Source organism: Panthera tigris (genome assembly GCF_018350195.1).
Source record: "Panthera tigris isolate Pti1 chromosome F3 unlocalized genomic scaffold, P.tigris_Pti1_mat1.1 chrF3_random_Un_scaffold_45, whole genome shotgun sequence".
Lineage (NCBI taxonomy): Eukaryota > Metazoa > Chordata > Mammalia > Carnivora > Felidae > Panthera > Panthera tigris.
This window is the reverse complement of record NW_024962182.1, coordinates 681,966-698,401: the sequence shown is the minus strand read 5'-3', so window position 1 is coordinate 698,401 and position 16,436 is coordinate 681,966. Positions and strand designations below refer to the sequence as shown.

At 35.1% G+C, this 16,436-nt stretch overlaps 1 pseudogene; it reads right to left on the bottom strand.

Moving 5' to 3' along the window:
• Positions 1-2,578: 2,578 nt before the first annotated feature.
• Positions 2,579-4,418, bottom strand: LOC122236301 (annotated as a pseudogene).
• Between the last annotated feature and the right edge of the window lie 12,018 nt (positions 4,419-16,436).

Sequence of the window (16,436 nt, the reverse complement as noted above, 5' to 3'; positions counted from 1 at the left end):
AAATTCAAAATATATGAAATCCCTAAATATGAAGAAGGAATCCGTCAAAACCCCAGAATAGGAAACAGACATTAGCCTCTTTGAACTCTGCAACAGCAAATTCTTACTAGACATACCTCCGGGAGAAAGGGAAACTAAAGGAAAAATGGACTATTGGGACCCTATCAAGATAAAAAATCTGCACATCAAAGGAAACAAACAACAAAACTAAAGGACAGCGGAAGGAATGGTAGAAGAGATTTGTAGATTAGATATCAGATAAAGGGTCAGTATCCAAAATAGGTACTTATTAAACACAACAACCAAAATACAAATAATCCAGTGAAGAAATGAGCAGAAGGCATTAATGCACAATTTCCAAAGAACACACCCAGAGGACCAACGGACACAGAAAAGATGCTCAACATCACTCATTATCAGAGAAATACAAATCAAAATCACAATGAGATACCACCTCACACCTATTAGAATGGCTAAAAAAACAAGAGAGGAAACAACAGATTTTGGTGAGGATGTGGAATTAGGAGAACCCTTTTACACTTTTGGTGGAGATACAAACTGGTGCAGTCACTCTGAAAACAGCATGGAGGTTCCTCAAAAAATTAAAAATAGACCTACTGTATGACCCAGCAATTGCACCAGTAGGTATATACCCAAAGGATACAAAAATGCTAATTCAAAGGGACACATGCACCACAATGATTATAGCAGCACTATTAACAATAGCCAGAGTATGTAATGAGTCAAAAGGTCCATTGACTGAGGAATGGAGAAATATATGATTTCACTCATATGCGGAATTTAAGAAACACAATAGATGAATATATGGGAAGGGAGGGAAAAATGAGATAAAAATGGAGAGAGAAAAACCATAAGAGACTCTTAAATACAGAGAACAAACTGAGGGTCGCTGGAGTGGTGTTTGTTGTAGGGATGGGGTAATTGTGTGACGGGGATTAAGAAGGCACTTGTTCAGATAAGCCCTGGTCATTATTGAAAGGGATGCATCACTGGGTTGTACTCCTTACAACAATACTACACTAAAAGTTAACTAATTTTAATTTAAATAGAAAAAATATATATAAAATACAAAAGTAAAAGAATCCTTATAATGTACAGCAAGGATAATAATAAAATATAAGAACATCCCAGAAAGCTAAGTAATTCAAGTGAAGGATCTAAAGAAGCAATCAAAATCAGAGACCGTCTCGCCATCCAGATCTTGACTGACTACAGGGAGCTCAAACCTGTGTGGTACTCCAACTCGTCCTCAGGGTGATTGGTACAAAGAGACTAGAGATACCTGCACTGTGATATGTCCCAAAGTTCACAATGAAATTATTAATGGTGAAACACAATTAAATTAGTTTTGGGTATAGGGTAGAAGAAATTACATGTCACAAAATAAATATATCAGCAATATGTTTAAATTATTTGATAGTTATTGAGGAGGGCACCAGTTGGGATGAGCACGGGGTGTTGTATGGAAACCAATTTGACAATAAATTTCATCTACAACATATAAAATATTTAAGAAAAGACAGGAAAAATAGGAAATAAAAATAATGTCGAAAGACAAACTATGCACTTGTAAGATATATTGTGAAGAAGAGGCCTAATACAACTAAATCTTGAAAATTAAATAACTCAATTTAGTACACAATAATTTAGTTACATATTATATTAGTCTGAGTTGATGAAAGAAATAATAAACTAGAATACTGAACAAAAATGTTGAAGCCAAATCCATTCAAGAGAGAACATTTATAGAGAATAGAATTGTCACTATATTATATGAAGATCAGAATGGGAAGAAATAAGAATCATTTAAATGTTTCACTACTGTATACAAATTAAAAAACAAAACTAAAAAAATGACGATTATAAATTTCTAATTTCAAAACTAGGCATGAAGTTACAAATAAGAAATTAATTGTAACAAAAGCAGATAAATAAAATACTCACCAGAAATATTACTCAAACTGTGTAAATAAAAGAAATTAAAAAATATATAGGTTGTAACATGAGACAAAGTTTACAACCTTAAAAGAAGAGAATGATAAATTAGAAAACATACAGAGGTGAGAGTACACTCTCTGCAGCCCTAATAGAAGCCAGAACTCATAGAAATAAATATAAATAGTGCTGAGAAAAGTGTTGCTCAGTTAAAATTAGAGGCACAGCTAAATATCTTGAAGTAAAAAGAGTAAACAGAATTTTCAAATGTTGTATTACCAATAGGTAATGCATTGTAATAGAGTACAATAGTCATGCTTTAGAGTGTATTTCACTGCATTGTAATAGAGTACAATAGTCATGCTTTAGAGTGTATTTTACTTTTATAGAGAAAATTTTCCTTAAGAATGTTTGAGAAATAAAATGAAAGATAAAGGAATGTTCAACACATGGCAATATTGAATCTTACTTGATACTAAACTCAAAAAAAGCTTGTGGGTAATTGTTACCAGAGGTTTCAAAAATATTTATTATTTATACACAGTAAACCTTTCAATGACATACAAATTAAAATTGCATTTAAATGTTATATATAAATAAACACTCTATAATTTGAATGAAATCAAAATGATCAGTTCTAGATAATGATTTCCACAATATGTACCTATAACTTGATTGTAATTTTCCCACACATTCGAAACACATTTTCTATCCTTTTATCAGAACTTATTAGCACCAACGCACTGACAGTGGCATAGACATTGGGCACAAGCTTCTGGAAATCCAGAATGACTGTGTCATATGCCCATAAGAGAGTGGAGGAGAAGGAGATAATGACGCCCACCTAGTACATGACCACAAAAAAAAACTTGCCAACAGCAGGATGGTTTGGGTGGCCCTTCTCTCTGGGGAGACTCTTGAGGAGAGGTTGATGCTGGGAAAGTGGTGGCACTGCCTCTGAAGCCTGGACAAGAGAATCACAATGTACACACTTGAGAGCAGCATGCCTCCAACAAAGAAAACATCCCTGGATATTGAAAACGTGAAAAACAGTCCCCTGATGATGGAGTTTAGGCGGGAAAGTGAGCAGTGTTTACTGACACACAGTAGATTGCTCTGGGTCACATTAGAAGGAGCTGCTGCTTCTTGTATACAAGATGCAGGCACTAATGAGAGACAAACTGAGAAACCATAAGATGATAAAAGAATGGAAGATGTACTTTTTGCACGTTTGTTTAAAGCTGGCCAACCAGGAGGTGCTAGGGCCGATCATGATGGCCTTGAACATGCTGAGGAGGCAGGTGGTGCTCAAGGAGAGACCCCGTGTCACCCTGATCATGCAGAATAAAGCCATGCATTTGAAATCATTTAGAATGTTCAGTACTTCAAACAGGCCTGTAGACATTAAAAAACAGTGCAGTGAAGAGTTTCATTATGTGGACAAAGGCCAAGTGATACATGATCAGGACAGTTGGCTTAGGTCTGTGATCCAGAATTAGCATGAAGATGTCGAAGAGAAGCAGGAAGGTGTTGGCAAAAATTCCAATACGAACTTGTAAAAACTGGCCTATCTTCATACAAATATAATGGACGATATCATCATCACAGTGACAAAGAAAAAACATATTTTGTCTATCTGAAAAATTAGACCTCACGTTATCAATGCCATTTATTCCTTTGTCAAAATCATCACCACAGATCATTTTTTGTTTTACTCAATTAATCATTAAGTCTATGTTGTATAAAGTCTTAGAAATAGAGTCTCAATATTATTTGTGCACCATTTGACTGTGTGTATATTATGTACATACGTATCTATATGTTATCTTTCTATATCTACCTCTCTATCTATCTGTCTGTCTATATTTGTCATGTAAATTGGGAAGGAGAGAAGGAAAGAGAGGAAGGAGAGAGACATAGAGAAAGAGAGATCTCATATCCATATTAATGCCAGGATGATGTCCCCATTCCCCATACTCCCCATACAGTATATTCATTTCTTTTTTTTAAAGTTTGCTTTCCTGTTCTGCATTTTTCTGTCTCATATTCAGCATCAAGAATCCTAATAGTCATTAAAGTTTGCATAGATGTTTGTATAGTTCAACTGTTGCACATTTTACACTAATGGGAAAAGAATTACAAAAGAAACAATTGGGGGGAAAATTATGCCCAGGCAAGTCTTCCATCACATACTGTGACACTTTTTCTTCTTCCTCCTTCCAAACTTAGAAACCATCATGATCGCGTTTGGTCTATCCTGTTAATTCAGCACAATCTCCCCTTAAAATTAGATAATTATTAATAATCTTTCAACAAAAACCTTAATTCTCATTGTCATACAACCTAATGATTCATATCAGGGATATGAAGATTTGCATACAAACATACGAGAGGATGGAAATAACTATTTTATTACGAATCCTATTAACAAACTTTATTGACATTGCACCTGGCACACTCCCCTTTATTTTCATCATGGTGATTCATTTTATAATCTCTTTTTATATCAGTAGGGAATTGCTGAAGTTCAGCTCTCAATTTTCAAGAGGACAAGAGAACAAACAACTAATATCCACTTTATGATGTCCACAAAATTGTTTTAAAATATTTTTATGGACACCTTTGCAGGGAAATTCATTTAATAAAAGGATACCCTCTCGTGCCATTTAAAAATTTCCAATAGGGGCACCTGAGTGGCTCAGTCAGTTAGGGTCTGACTCCTGATTTTGGGTGTGGTCATGATCTCAGGGTAGTGACTGATGTAAGCCTCTGCACTGACAGCTCAGAGCCTACTTGGGATTCTCTCTCCCCTCTCTCTCCCCTTGCCACCTCTCACATACTCACTCTCTCAAAATAAATAAATAATCATTTGTAAAATTGATTTGTATAATTGGACATATTGGATATACACACACACACATATATGAATATATGCTCATCCTCATGTGTGTGTGTATATATATATATATATATAGGATATATGAATATATTGGAGATATATATTATCACATATATATGCTCATCCTCATGTCTCTTCAGGATATTTCCAATATCAGAATACTTTGTAAAATGTCATTGAACGCTTTTGCAATTATCTTATCATGGTATTTGTCCTATATGTAGGCATAATTATTTTACTCAATTAACGTGATAAGAATATTTAGCTGTATACATATTTCATTTATTCTTCTATTGAAATGAGAGAGTACTCACCTTTGTTTTCAGTGAAGAAATTTTGAGAGTGAATGTTCTTGGCTGAAATTCAGAATATCACTTGCTCTATAAAATTGCTGGGGTAAAAAATTGCTCTATAATCACCTGATATATGGGATTTTATAATGCAGTAATTATGCATTTGATTAAATGGCTGTAACTATGTTACCAAATAATTATTATGTGAGAAATTTATCAAAAAGTCAGAAACAAAAAACTAACTGTTGCCACAAATATATATCTGTACCACAGAGCACTTGGGTTATGCTGTCCTATTAGGCCCTAGAGACTAGAACTTATCTATTAGGCTATACTGACTTAAAGGCACAATGATATCCAAATTGTAGGCATTATATTGCAGTGTCAGTAAAGCCACATTTGGGTGATGGCCACTAATATACATGTATAATTACTTAGTAAGTGTATATATGAAATATTATTTTATTTTATTTTATTTTATTTTTTAATTTATTTTTTTTTTATTTTTTAAAATTTACATCCTAATTGGTTAGTATATAGTGCAACAATGATTTCAGGAGTAGATTCCTTAGTGCCCCTTACCCATTTGACCCATTCCCCCTCCCACAACCCCTCAAGTAACCATCAGTTTGTTCTCCATATTTGTGAGTCTCTTCTGCTTTGTCCCTTTCCCTGTTTTTATATTATTTTTGTTTCCCTTCCCTTATGTTCATATGTTATGTCTCTTAAAGTCCTCATATGAGTGAAGTCATATAATTTTTGTCTTTCTCTGACTAATTCCACTTAGCGTAATACCCTCCAGTTCCATCCACATAGTTGCAAATGACAAGATTTCATTCTTTTTGATCGCTGAGTAATACTCCATTGTATAGTATATATACGACACTTCTTTATCCATTTATCCGTCGATGGACTTTTGGGCTCTTTCCATACTTTGGCTATTGTTAATAGGGCTGCTATAAACGTAGGGGTGCATGTGTCCCTTCGAAGCAGCACAGCACACCTGTATCCCTTGGATAAATATCTAGTAATGCAATTGCTGGGTTGTAGGGTAGATCTATTTTTAGTTTCTTGAGGAACCTCCATACTGTTTCCCAGAGTGGCTGCACCAGCTTGCATTCCCACCAACAATCCAAAAGAGATCTTTTTTCTCCCCATCCTTGCCAACATCTGTTGGTGCCTAAGTTGTTAATGTTAGCCATTCTGACAGGTGTCAGGTGGGATCTCATTGTGGTTTTGATCTATATTTTCCTGATGATGAGTGATGTGGAGAATTTATCTGGATGTCTTCTTTGGAGAAGTGTCTATTCATGACTTTCGCCCATTTCTTCACTGGATTATTTGTTTTGGTTTTTGTTTTTGTCTTTTTTTTTTTGGTGTTGAGTTTGATAAGTTCTTTATAGATTTTGGATACTAACTCTTTATCTGATATGTCATTTGCAAATACCTTCTTCTATGCTGTCGGTTGCCTTTTAGTTTTGTTGATTGTTTCCTTTGCTGTGCAGAAGCTTTTTATTTTGGTGAGGTCCCAATAGTTCATTTTTGCTTTTGTATCCCTTGCCTCCAGAGACGTGTTCAGTAAGAAGTTGCTGCAGGCAAGATCAAAGAGGTTTCTGCCTGCTTTCTCCTCGAGGATTTTGATGGCTTCCTGTCATACATTTTATGTACATACATACATACCTCAATGTATGAGGTCTTTCATCCATTCTGAGTTAATTTTTGTGTATGATGTAAGACAGTGGTCCAGTTTCATTCTTCTGCATGTCGCTGTCCAGTTTTCATAGCACCACTTGCTGAAGAGACTTTTATTACATTGGATATACTTTCATGCTTTGTCAAAGATTAGTTGGCCATACACTTGTGGGTCCTTTTCTGGGTTCTCTATTCTGTTCCATTGATCTGAGTGTCTGTTCTTGTGCCAGTACCATATTGTTTTGATGATTACAGCTTTGCAGTATAGCTTGAAGTAAGTAATTGTGGTGCCCGCTGCTTTTGTTTTCTTTTTCAAGATCGCTTTGGCTATTTGGGGTCTTTTCTGGTCCCACATAAATTTTAGGATTATTTATTCTAGCTCTGTGAAAAATGCTGATGTTACTTTGATAGGGATTGCATTGAACATGTAGATTGCTTTGGGTAGTATTGACATTTTTACAATATTTGTTCTTCCTACCCAGGAGCATGGAATCTTTTTCTATTTTTTTGTGTCTTCTTCAATTTCTTCCATAAGCTTTCTATAGTTTCATTGTATAGGTTTTTTACCTCTTTGGTTGGATTTATTCCTAGGTATTTTATGGTTTTTGGTGCAACTGCAAATGGGATCGATTCACTGATTTCTCTTTCTGTAGCTTCATTGTTGGTGTATAGAAATGAAACTGATTTATGTGTGTTGATTTTATATCCTGCAACTTTGCTGAATTCATGAATCAAGTCTAGAAATTTTTTGGTAGAATATTTTGGGGTTTCCATATAGAGTAGCATGTCATCTGCGAAGAGTGAAAGTTTGACCTTCTGGCTGATCTGGATGCCTTTTATTTCTTTGTGTTTTCTGATTGCAGAGGCTAAGACTTCTAATACTATGTTGAATAACAGTGGCGAGAGTGAACATCTCTGTCTCATTCCTGACCTTGGGAGAAAGCTCTCAGTTTTTCCCCATTGACCATGATATTAGTGTTGGGTCATTCATATATGGCTTTTATGATCTGGAGGTATGATCCTTCTATCCCTACTTTCTTGAGGGTTTTTATCAAGAAAGGATGCTGTATTTTGTCAAATGCATTCTCTGCATCTATTGAGAGGATCATATGGTTCTTGTCTTTTCTTTTTCTGATGTGATGAATCACATTAATTGTTTTGGGGATATTGAACCAACCCTGCATCCCAGGTATAAATCCCACTTGGTCATGGTGAATATTTTTTTAATGTATTGTTGGATCCAGTTGGCTGATATCCTGTTGAGGATTTTTGCATCCATGTTCATCAGGGAAATTGGTCTAGAGTTCTCCTTTTTAGTTGGGTCTCTGTCCAGTTTTGGAATCAAGGTAATGCTGACTTCATAGAAAGAGTTTGGAAGTTTTCCTTCCATTTCTATTTTCTGGAACATGTTCAAGAGAATAGATGTTAACTCTTCCTTAAATGTTTGGTAGACTTACCCTGGGAAGCCATCTGACCCTGGACTCTTGGTTTTTGGCAGATTTTTGATTACTAATTCTATTTCATTACTAGTTATGGGTCTGTTCAAATTTTCTATTTCTTCCTGTTTCAGGTTTGGGAGTGTATATGTTTCTAGGAAGTTGTCCATTTCTTACAGATTGTCCATTTTATTGGCATGTAATTGCTCATAATATTCTCTTATTATTGTTTTTATTTCTGCTGTGTTGGTTGTGATCTCTCCTCTTTCATTCTTTATTTTTTTATTGTGTCCTTTTCTTTTTCTTTTTGGTCAAACTGGCTAGTGGTTTATCAATTTTGTTAATTCTTTCAAAGAACCAGCATCTGGTCTCATTGATCTATTCTATTGTTTTGTTTTTGTTTTTGTTTTTGTTTTTGTTTTTGTTTTGTTTTTGGTTTCAATAGCATTAATTTCTGCACTAGTCTTTGTTATTTCCTGTCTTCTGCTGGTTTTGGGTTCTATTTGCTGTTCTTTTTCTAGCGCCTTAAGGTGTAAGGTTAGGTTGTGTATCTCAGAACTTTCCTCCTTCTGTAGGAAGGCCTGGATTGCTGTATACTTTCCATTTATGACCGCCTTTGCTGCGTCCCAGAGGTTTGGGGTTGTGGTGTTATCATTTTTATTGACTTCCATATACTTTTTAATTTCCTCTTTAACTGCTTGGTTATCCCATTCATTCTTTAGTAGGATGTTCTTCAGTCTCCAAGTATTTGTTACTTTTCCAAATTTTTTTCTTGTGGTTGGTTTCGAGTTTCATAACGTAGTGGTCTGAAAACATGCATAGTATGATCTCAATTTTTGTTCTCACTTAGGGCTGATTTGTTGTCCAGTATATGGTCTATCCTGGAGACCATTCCATGTGCACTGGAGAAGAATGTATATTCTGCTGATTTAGGAGGAAATGTTCTGAATAAATCTGTTAAGTCCATCTGGCTCAGCATGTCACTCAAAGCCATTGTTTCCTTGTTGATTTTCGGATTAGGTGATCTGTCCATTGTTGTGAGTGGGGTGTTGATGTCTCCTACTATTATGGTATTACTATCAGTGAGTTTCTTTATGTTAGTGATTAATTGACTTATATACTTGGGTGCTGTCACATTTGGCACATAAATGTTTACAATTGTTAGGTCTTCTTGGTGGATGACCCCTTAGTTATGATATAATGCCCTTCCGCATCTCATGATACAGTCTTTATTTCAAATTCTAGATTGTCTGACATAAGTATGGCTACTCCAGCTTTCTTTTGTTGACCATTAGCATGATAGATGGTTCTCCATCCCTTACTTTCAATCTGAAGATGTCTTTAGGTCTAAAGTGGGTATCTTGTAAACAGCATATATATGGATCTTGATTTCTTAGCAATTCTGTTACCCTATGTCTTTTTTTTATTGTTTTAATGTTTTTTTTTATCTTTGAGACTTAGAGAGAGAGAGCATGAATGGGCAAGGGGCAGAGAGGGAAGGAGACACAGAATCTGAAGCAGGGTCCAAGCTGTCAGCACAGAGCCCAACATGGGGCTCAAACTCGCAGACCGTGAGATCATGACCTGAGCTGAAGTTGGACACTGAACCGACTGAGCCACCCAGGTACCCCTACCCTATGTCTTTTGATTGGAGCATGGAGTCCATTGACCTTTAGAGTGAGTACTGAAAGATATGAATTCATTGCCATTATGATGCTTGTAGAGTTGGAGTTTCTTCTGGTGTTCTCTTGTACTTTCTAATCTTTGGTGCTTTTGGTATATATACCAAAAATACCATATATTTTTCATCTTTTCTCCCCTCAGAGAGACCCCCTTAAAATTTCTTGCAGGGCTGGTTTAGTGGTCACAAACTCCTTCCATTTTTGTGTGTCTGGGAAACTTTTTATCTGTCCTTCTATTTTGGATGACAGCCTAGCTGGATAAAGAATTCTTGGCTGCATTTTTTTTTTCTGATTCAGCACACTGAATATATCTTGCCACTCTGGCCTGCCAAGTTTCTGTTGATAGGTCTGCTGAAAACTTGATATTTCTTCCCTTGTAGGTTAGGGAATTTTTTTTTCCCTTGCTGCTTTCACGATTCTCTCCTTGCCTGAGTATTTTGTGAATTTGACTGTGATATGCCTTGTTGATGGTCAGTTTTTGTTGAACTTAATGGAAGTCCTCTGTGCTTCCTGAATTTTTATGCCTGTGTCTTTCCACAGATTAGGAAAGTTTTCTGCTAGGATTTGCTCACATAACCCTTCTACCCCTACGTCTCTCTCTTGCTCTTCTGGGACCCCTATGATTATGACATTGTTCCTTTTTAATGAGTCACTGATTTCTCTAATTCTTATATCCTGCTCTTTTGCCTTAATCTCTCTCTTTTTTTTCTGCTTTGTTATTCTCTATAAGTTTGTCCTATATATCACTGATTCTCTGTTCTGCCTCATCCACCCTTGCCACCTCTGCATCCATCATGAGGGCAGCTCATTTATAGCATTTTTAATTTCATTCTATTTTTTACTTCTTTTATCTCTGCAGAAAGGGATTCTCATCTATTTTCGACTCCAGATAGTATTCTTATTGTCGTGATTCTAAATTCTGGTTCAGAAATCTTGCTTGTATCTGTGTTGGTTAAATCCCTGGCTGTCGTTTCTTCATGCTCTTTCTTTTGGGGTGAATTCTTTCGTTTTATCATTTTGAAGGAAGAAAAGGAATGAATGAGGTAGAAAGTTAAGATTGAAAAAAAAAATTTAAAAATGTTAAAATTTAAAAAATTAAACACACATACACAAAAATTGAATAAATGATGCTAAATTCTGTGTGTTTGGTGTGGGTGTTGAAAGCAGTGTGACAGATTATAGCAAAAAGAGAGGGAGAGACAAAAAAGGGAACTCATTTGAGAATTGGAAAAAATGAATACACTGAAGAAGACTAAAATGAGATGATGGTAGTAAAATAGAATTTGAAAAAAACTACACAAATGTAAAGAATAAAGTAAAAAAAAAAGAAAATTAATGAAAATGAAACATAAATTTGAATCTTTTCCTTTCCTGTATTCAAGGAAAAGAAAAGGAAAGAAAAAGAGAAAAAAGATTTTAAAAAGATTGAAAGAAGAAAGAAGGAAAAAGGAAATATTTTGAAAATTATAAAACGTAGATACCCTGTAGTAGACCAAAATAAAATGATGGAAGTCAATAGAATTTGAAAAAAAATACATAAAGGCAAAAAATATAGTAAAAAATTAAAGAAAAAAATTTAATACAAATTGAAAGTAAAAATGAAATTTTTCTCTTTCTGAATTCAAGAAAAAGATAACAAACGAAAAATTAAAAAATAGAAAAAGAAAGAAATAAAAAGGAAATTGTTTGAAAATTTGAAAAGGTGAATACACTGAAGTAGACTAAAATAAAATGATGGAAGTAAAAAATAATTTGAAAAAATTTACTCAAAAGTAAAAATAAATATATAGTAATAAAAATTAAAGAAAACTATTTTTAATAAAAATTGAAAATAAAAATGATTTTTTTTCTTTCAGTATTCAAGAAAAAGAAAAGAAGTGTGAAAGAGAGAAAAAAAATAAAAAAAAAAAAGAAAATTGATTTGATGGACCTGCTAACAGATTGAAGTATGATTGAAATTACTTGGTCCTCCCCTAGAAGTCAGTCTATGTAGCGCTTTAGAGTCCATACACTAAGCTGGCAGTAAGACTTGAGTTCTTGGGAATGAAGTTGTCCCAGTTGGGTCGGGATCAGTGTAAGAGCTCCATTCTCCACTAGATGGCGCTGCTAGCCTACTAGGGTGGATTTTTGCAGAGCTCATGGGTGCTTATAGGCATGTGCGGGAGCAGTGAAAATGGCTCCATCTAGCTATCCAGCCTGTTCTCCTGGATCAGCAAACATGCACCTGTCCTCTGTCTTCAGCTTTCCTCCACTCCCCATGTTTTCACTCTCCGTGACCAGGCCCCAGGCAGTACCTTTCCCCCAAGTTTTGTCTCAGATGAGACTGTTTTCTCCAGCCCCATACTTCCAAAGGACTGCGGTTTTGACCAGGAATTATCCAAGAAATGAAAATGAAAATGAGGAGCCATTACCTTATACCAATTAGAATGGCGATTATCAAAAACCAAGAAATAAAAAAGAGTTGGTGTGTTTATAGAAAAAAGAAAAGGGAACACTTGAGTACTATTGGTGGGAATGTAAATTCATGGAGCCACTATGGGAAACAGTATAAAGGTTTCTTTTAAAAATTAAAAATAGAACTAAGACATGATCCAGCAATTTCACTTCTGAGTATATACTGAGAAATAGTATAAACACTAATAAATATACACACATCTTCATGTGCATTGCAGCATTATTTACTGTAGCCAAAATATGAAAACAACTTGTGTCCATCAAATAGATACATGGACAAAGAAAATGTAGTGCAAATATGAAGGGACTATTATTCCGTCAAAAAGCAATCTTGCCTTTTAGAACAGCATGGATAGATGGGTCTTATGGGCAATATTCTATGTGAAATAAATCAGACAGAGAAATACAAATACCACATGAAATATTTATATGTGGAATCTTAAAAAAAATAGAGCTCATAAATACAGAGAATAGACTGGTGGTTGCCAGAGGTGGGGGTATGAAAATGATCAAAAGGGGTAATGGGGGAAAAAGGTACTAATGCCCAGTTATAAAATAATGTCATAAGAATATATGATACAGTTAATAATATTGTATTGCATACTTGAACATTGCTAGAGGTACCTTTTAACAATTCTCATCACACACACAGAAAATATAACTATGTATGGCGATGGGGGCAGGAGTTACAATGGTTTAGAAGTAGGGAGACCCTAAGCTTGTCTCATGCTTTGAACACAGCTAGATAGTTATCAAATAATTCTGAATGACAAAGAAATCAATCAGAGTCTGAAATGAACAAATACTCAAGACTTCATGTAGAAAAGGGACCACCATTTGGAAGGTAAGAGATGCAGAGAGTTCCCCTGGGGACATATTCCTCTGAGTCCAGCCACCAGGAGGGAGCCTGCTTACAGAAGTTACAGCAAAGTAGTGTAAGGAACATAGTGCAAAATCTTAACCTTTCAGCAGTTTGTCACAGTGGGGGAAGTGCATGGTTAAGGGGCTCAAGTGGTGAAGCACGATGGAATCCCAGGAGTGAAGTGTGGTCTGAGGGTACCTTGGGTCACAAGAAACATAGATCATGCCAAAGTGCTGTGCTATTTCGAGACATAAGAGAGGGGACTTGCTCCAGCTGAGGGCTACAAGCAGGGGTGCCTGCTTTCTGCTCTGTTATGCGTGAAACTGAACAGTCGCTTAGTCATGCGATTGTTTTGTTTGCTTTGTTCATTCATTTGTTTGTTTTGCAAAGGCCAGCAAAAGCATGGCCAGACCCTCCCGCAAGAAGCAGCAGAAGTCCCTTCTGAGAGAATCCCTAAAATTTAAGTTTTGAAACTTAACTTAATGAGAAACATGCTTGAAGGAGTAAAAGTAGGATGGAAGAAACATACGAATGAATTAATGACCTAGAAGACAGTACTGGAAGGTAATGAACTGAACAAAAAGGGAAAAGAATTATGCAAAATTGCAATAGACTTGGGACCTCAGTGACTCCATCCAACATAATAACATGTATTATAGGAGTGACTGAAGAGAAGTGGAAAGAAGTGGAAAATTTACCTTAAGAAATGATAGCTGAAAAAATTTCTAATTTGGAAAGATAAACAGATACCAGACTCAGGAGGCACAGATAGCCCCAAACTTAATCAATAACAGCAGACCCAAATCAAGATACGTGGTCAATAGATTTACAAATTACACTGAGAAAAACAACATCTTAAAAGCAGGAAAACAAGAGAAGTCATTGACTTACAAGGTAAAGCCTATAGGCTAGCTGTAGATTTCTCAACAAAATCTTGACAAGTCAGAACTGAGTGGTATGATATATTCAAAGTGCTCATTGGGAAAAATCTGCTACCAAGTATACACTATACAGAATGGGTATCATTCAGAGTAGAAGGAGAGATAAAGAGTTTCCCAGACAAATGAAAACTGAATGAGTTTCTGACCACTACACCAGTCCTGAAAGACATAATAGAAGGGACTGTTTGAGACAACAAAAGAGATCGAAGTGACAATGACAAGAAAGTATCAGAGAAAAATTCCAGAAACAATAACTATCAATAAATATCTATCAACAAATATAAACTATCAACAAATATCTATCAATAATTTGCTTGAATGAAAATGGGTTTAATGCTCCAGTCAAAAGGTAAAGGGTTTCAGAATGGATAAGGATACCAGATCCACATGAAAGGGGCCTAGAAGAGATGCATTTTCGACCTACAGTCACCTGCATTTTGAAAGTGAGGGGATTGAGAAGGGTGAATCATGTAAATGAATGTCAAAAGAAAGCTAGAGTATCAAAGTTTACATAGAGAAACTAGACATTAAAACAAAGACATTAAAACAAGAGATGAAGAATGGCAGTACAAAATAATAAAAGTGTCAATGCAAGAAGAAGACATAGTAATTGTAAATGTTTACGCAGCCAACATGGTAACACACAAATATATAAAATTATTAATAGCAAACATAAAGTAACTAATCCATTGTACTAAAGTAAGTTTAGGAATTTTAAAACCCCACTTACTTCAATGGAAAGATCATCTGAACAGAAAATAAACAAAGAAACAATGGATTTGAATGATACACTGGATAACAGATACATTCAGAACATTTCATCTTAAATGAGCTTGCTCATGTAAGCATGCTACACATTCTTATAAAGTGCACACAGGGAACATTCTTCAGAATACATTACATACTAGTAACAAAACATGCCTCAACATATACAAAAGATGGAAATCGTACTGTGCATATTTTCTGACAACAACACTAAGAAACTAGAAGTCAATCACTAGAAAATAATTCTAAAGTCCACAAGTACATGGAGGTCAAAAAACATGCTACTCAACAATAATGAATGAACCAGGAAATCAAAGTAGGGATTTTAGAAATGCATGGAAGCAAATTAAAAGGAAAATACAATGGTACAAACCTTTGGTATCCAAGAAGAGTGGGCATAAGAGAGAAGCATATAGCAATACAGATCTACCTCAAGAAGCTAGAAACAGCTCAAATAAACAACCCCACTTTACACCTAAAAGAGCTAGAAAGCAAACAACAAATGAAACCAGCCAAAGGAAGGACATTATATAGAGGAGACCAGAAATAAACAATATAGACACTAAAAAACAAACAATCAAACAAAAAAGAGAACAGATCGATGAAACCTGGAGCTAGTTTTGTGGAAAAAATAATAATACTGATAAACTTCTAGTCATAACATCACAAAGAAAATAGAAATGACCAAAATAAATAAAACCACCAATGAGAGGATGAATAACAGCCAACACCACAAAACTGCCACCAATTTTATGATAATATAAAGAAAAATGATATGCCAACAAATTGGACAACTGGAGAAATGGATAAATTCCTAGAAACATATAAACTACAAAAACTGACAGAGGAAGTAGTAGAAAACGTTAACAGACCGATGCCCAGCAGAGAAAGTGAGTAAGTAATGAAAAATCTCCCGAAAACACAAATCTAGGGCCAGATGTCTTCACAGAAACATTCTATCACACATTTTGGCAAGAATTAATACCCATCCTTCTAAAATTTTCCTAAAATATAGAAAAGGATGGAACATTTGCAAATTTACTCTATGAGTCCAGAATTACACAGATATCAAAACCAGATCAGTACTCCACTAAGAAAGAGAACTACAGACCAATATCCTTGATGAGCAGAGTTGCAAAATTCTCAAGGAAATAGTAGTAATCCAACAATACATTTAAAAATTGATTCACCATGATCAAGTGAGATTTACTCCTGGGCTGCAAGGGTGGTTCAATATTACAAATCAATCAACATGATACATCATATCAATAAGAAAAATGATAAGAACAATCTAATCAATTCAATAGACAAAAAATAGTTGACAAGCATCCATTTAGTTTAAAAGCCCTCATTAAAGCATGTGTAGAGGGATCATACCTCAACATAATAAAAGCCATCTATGAGAAACCCACAGCTAATATTATCCTCAATGGGAAAAAAAAACCTGAGAGCTTTT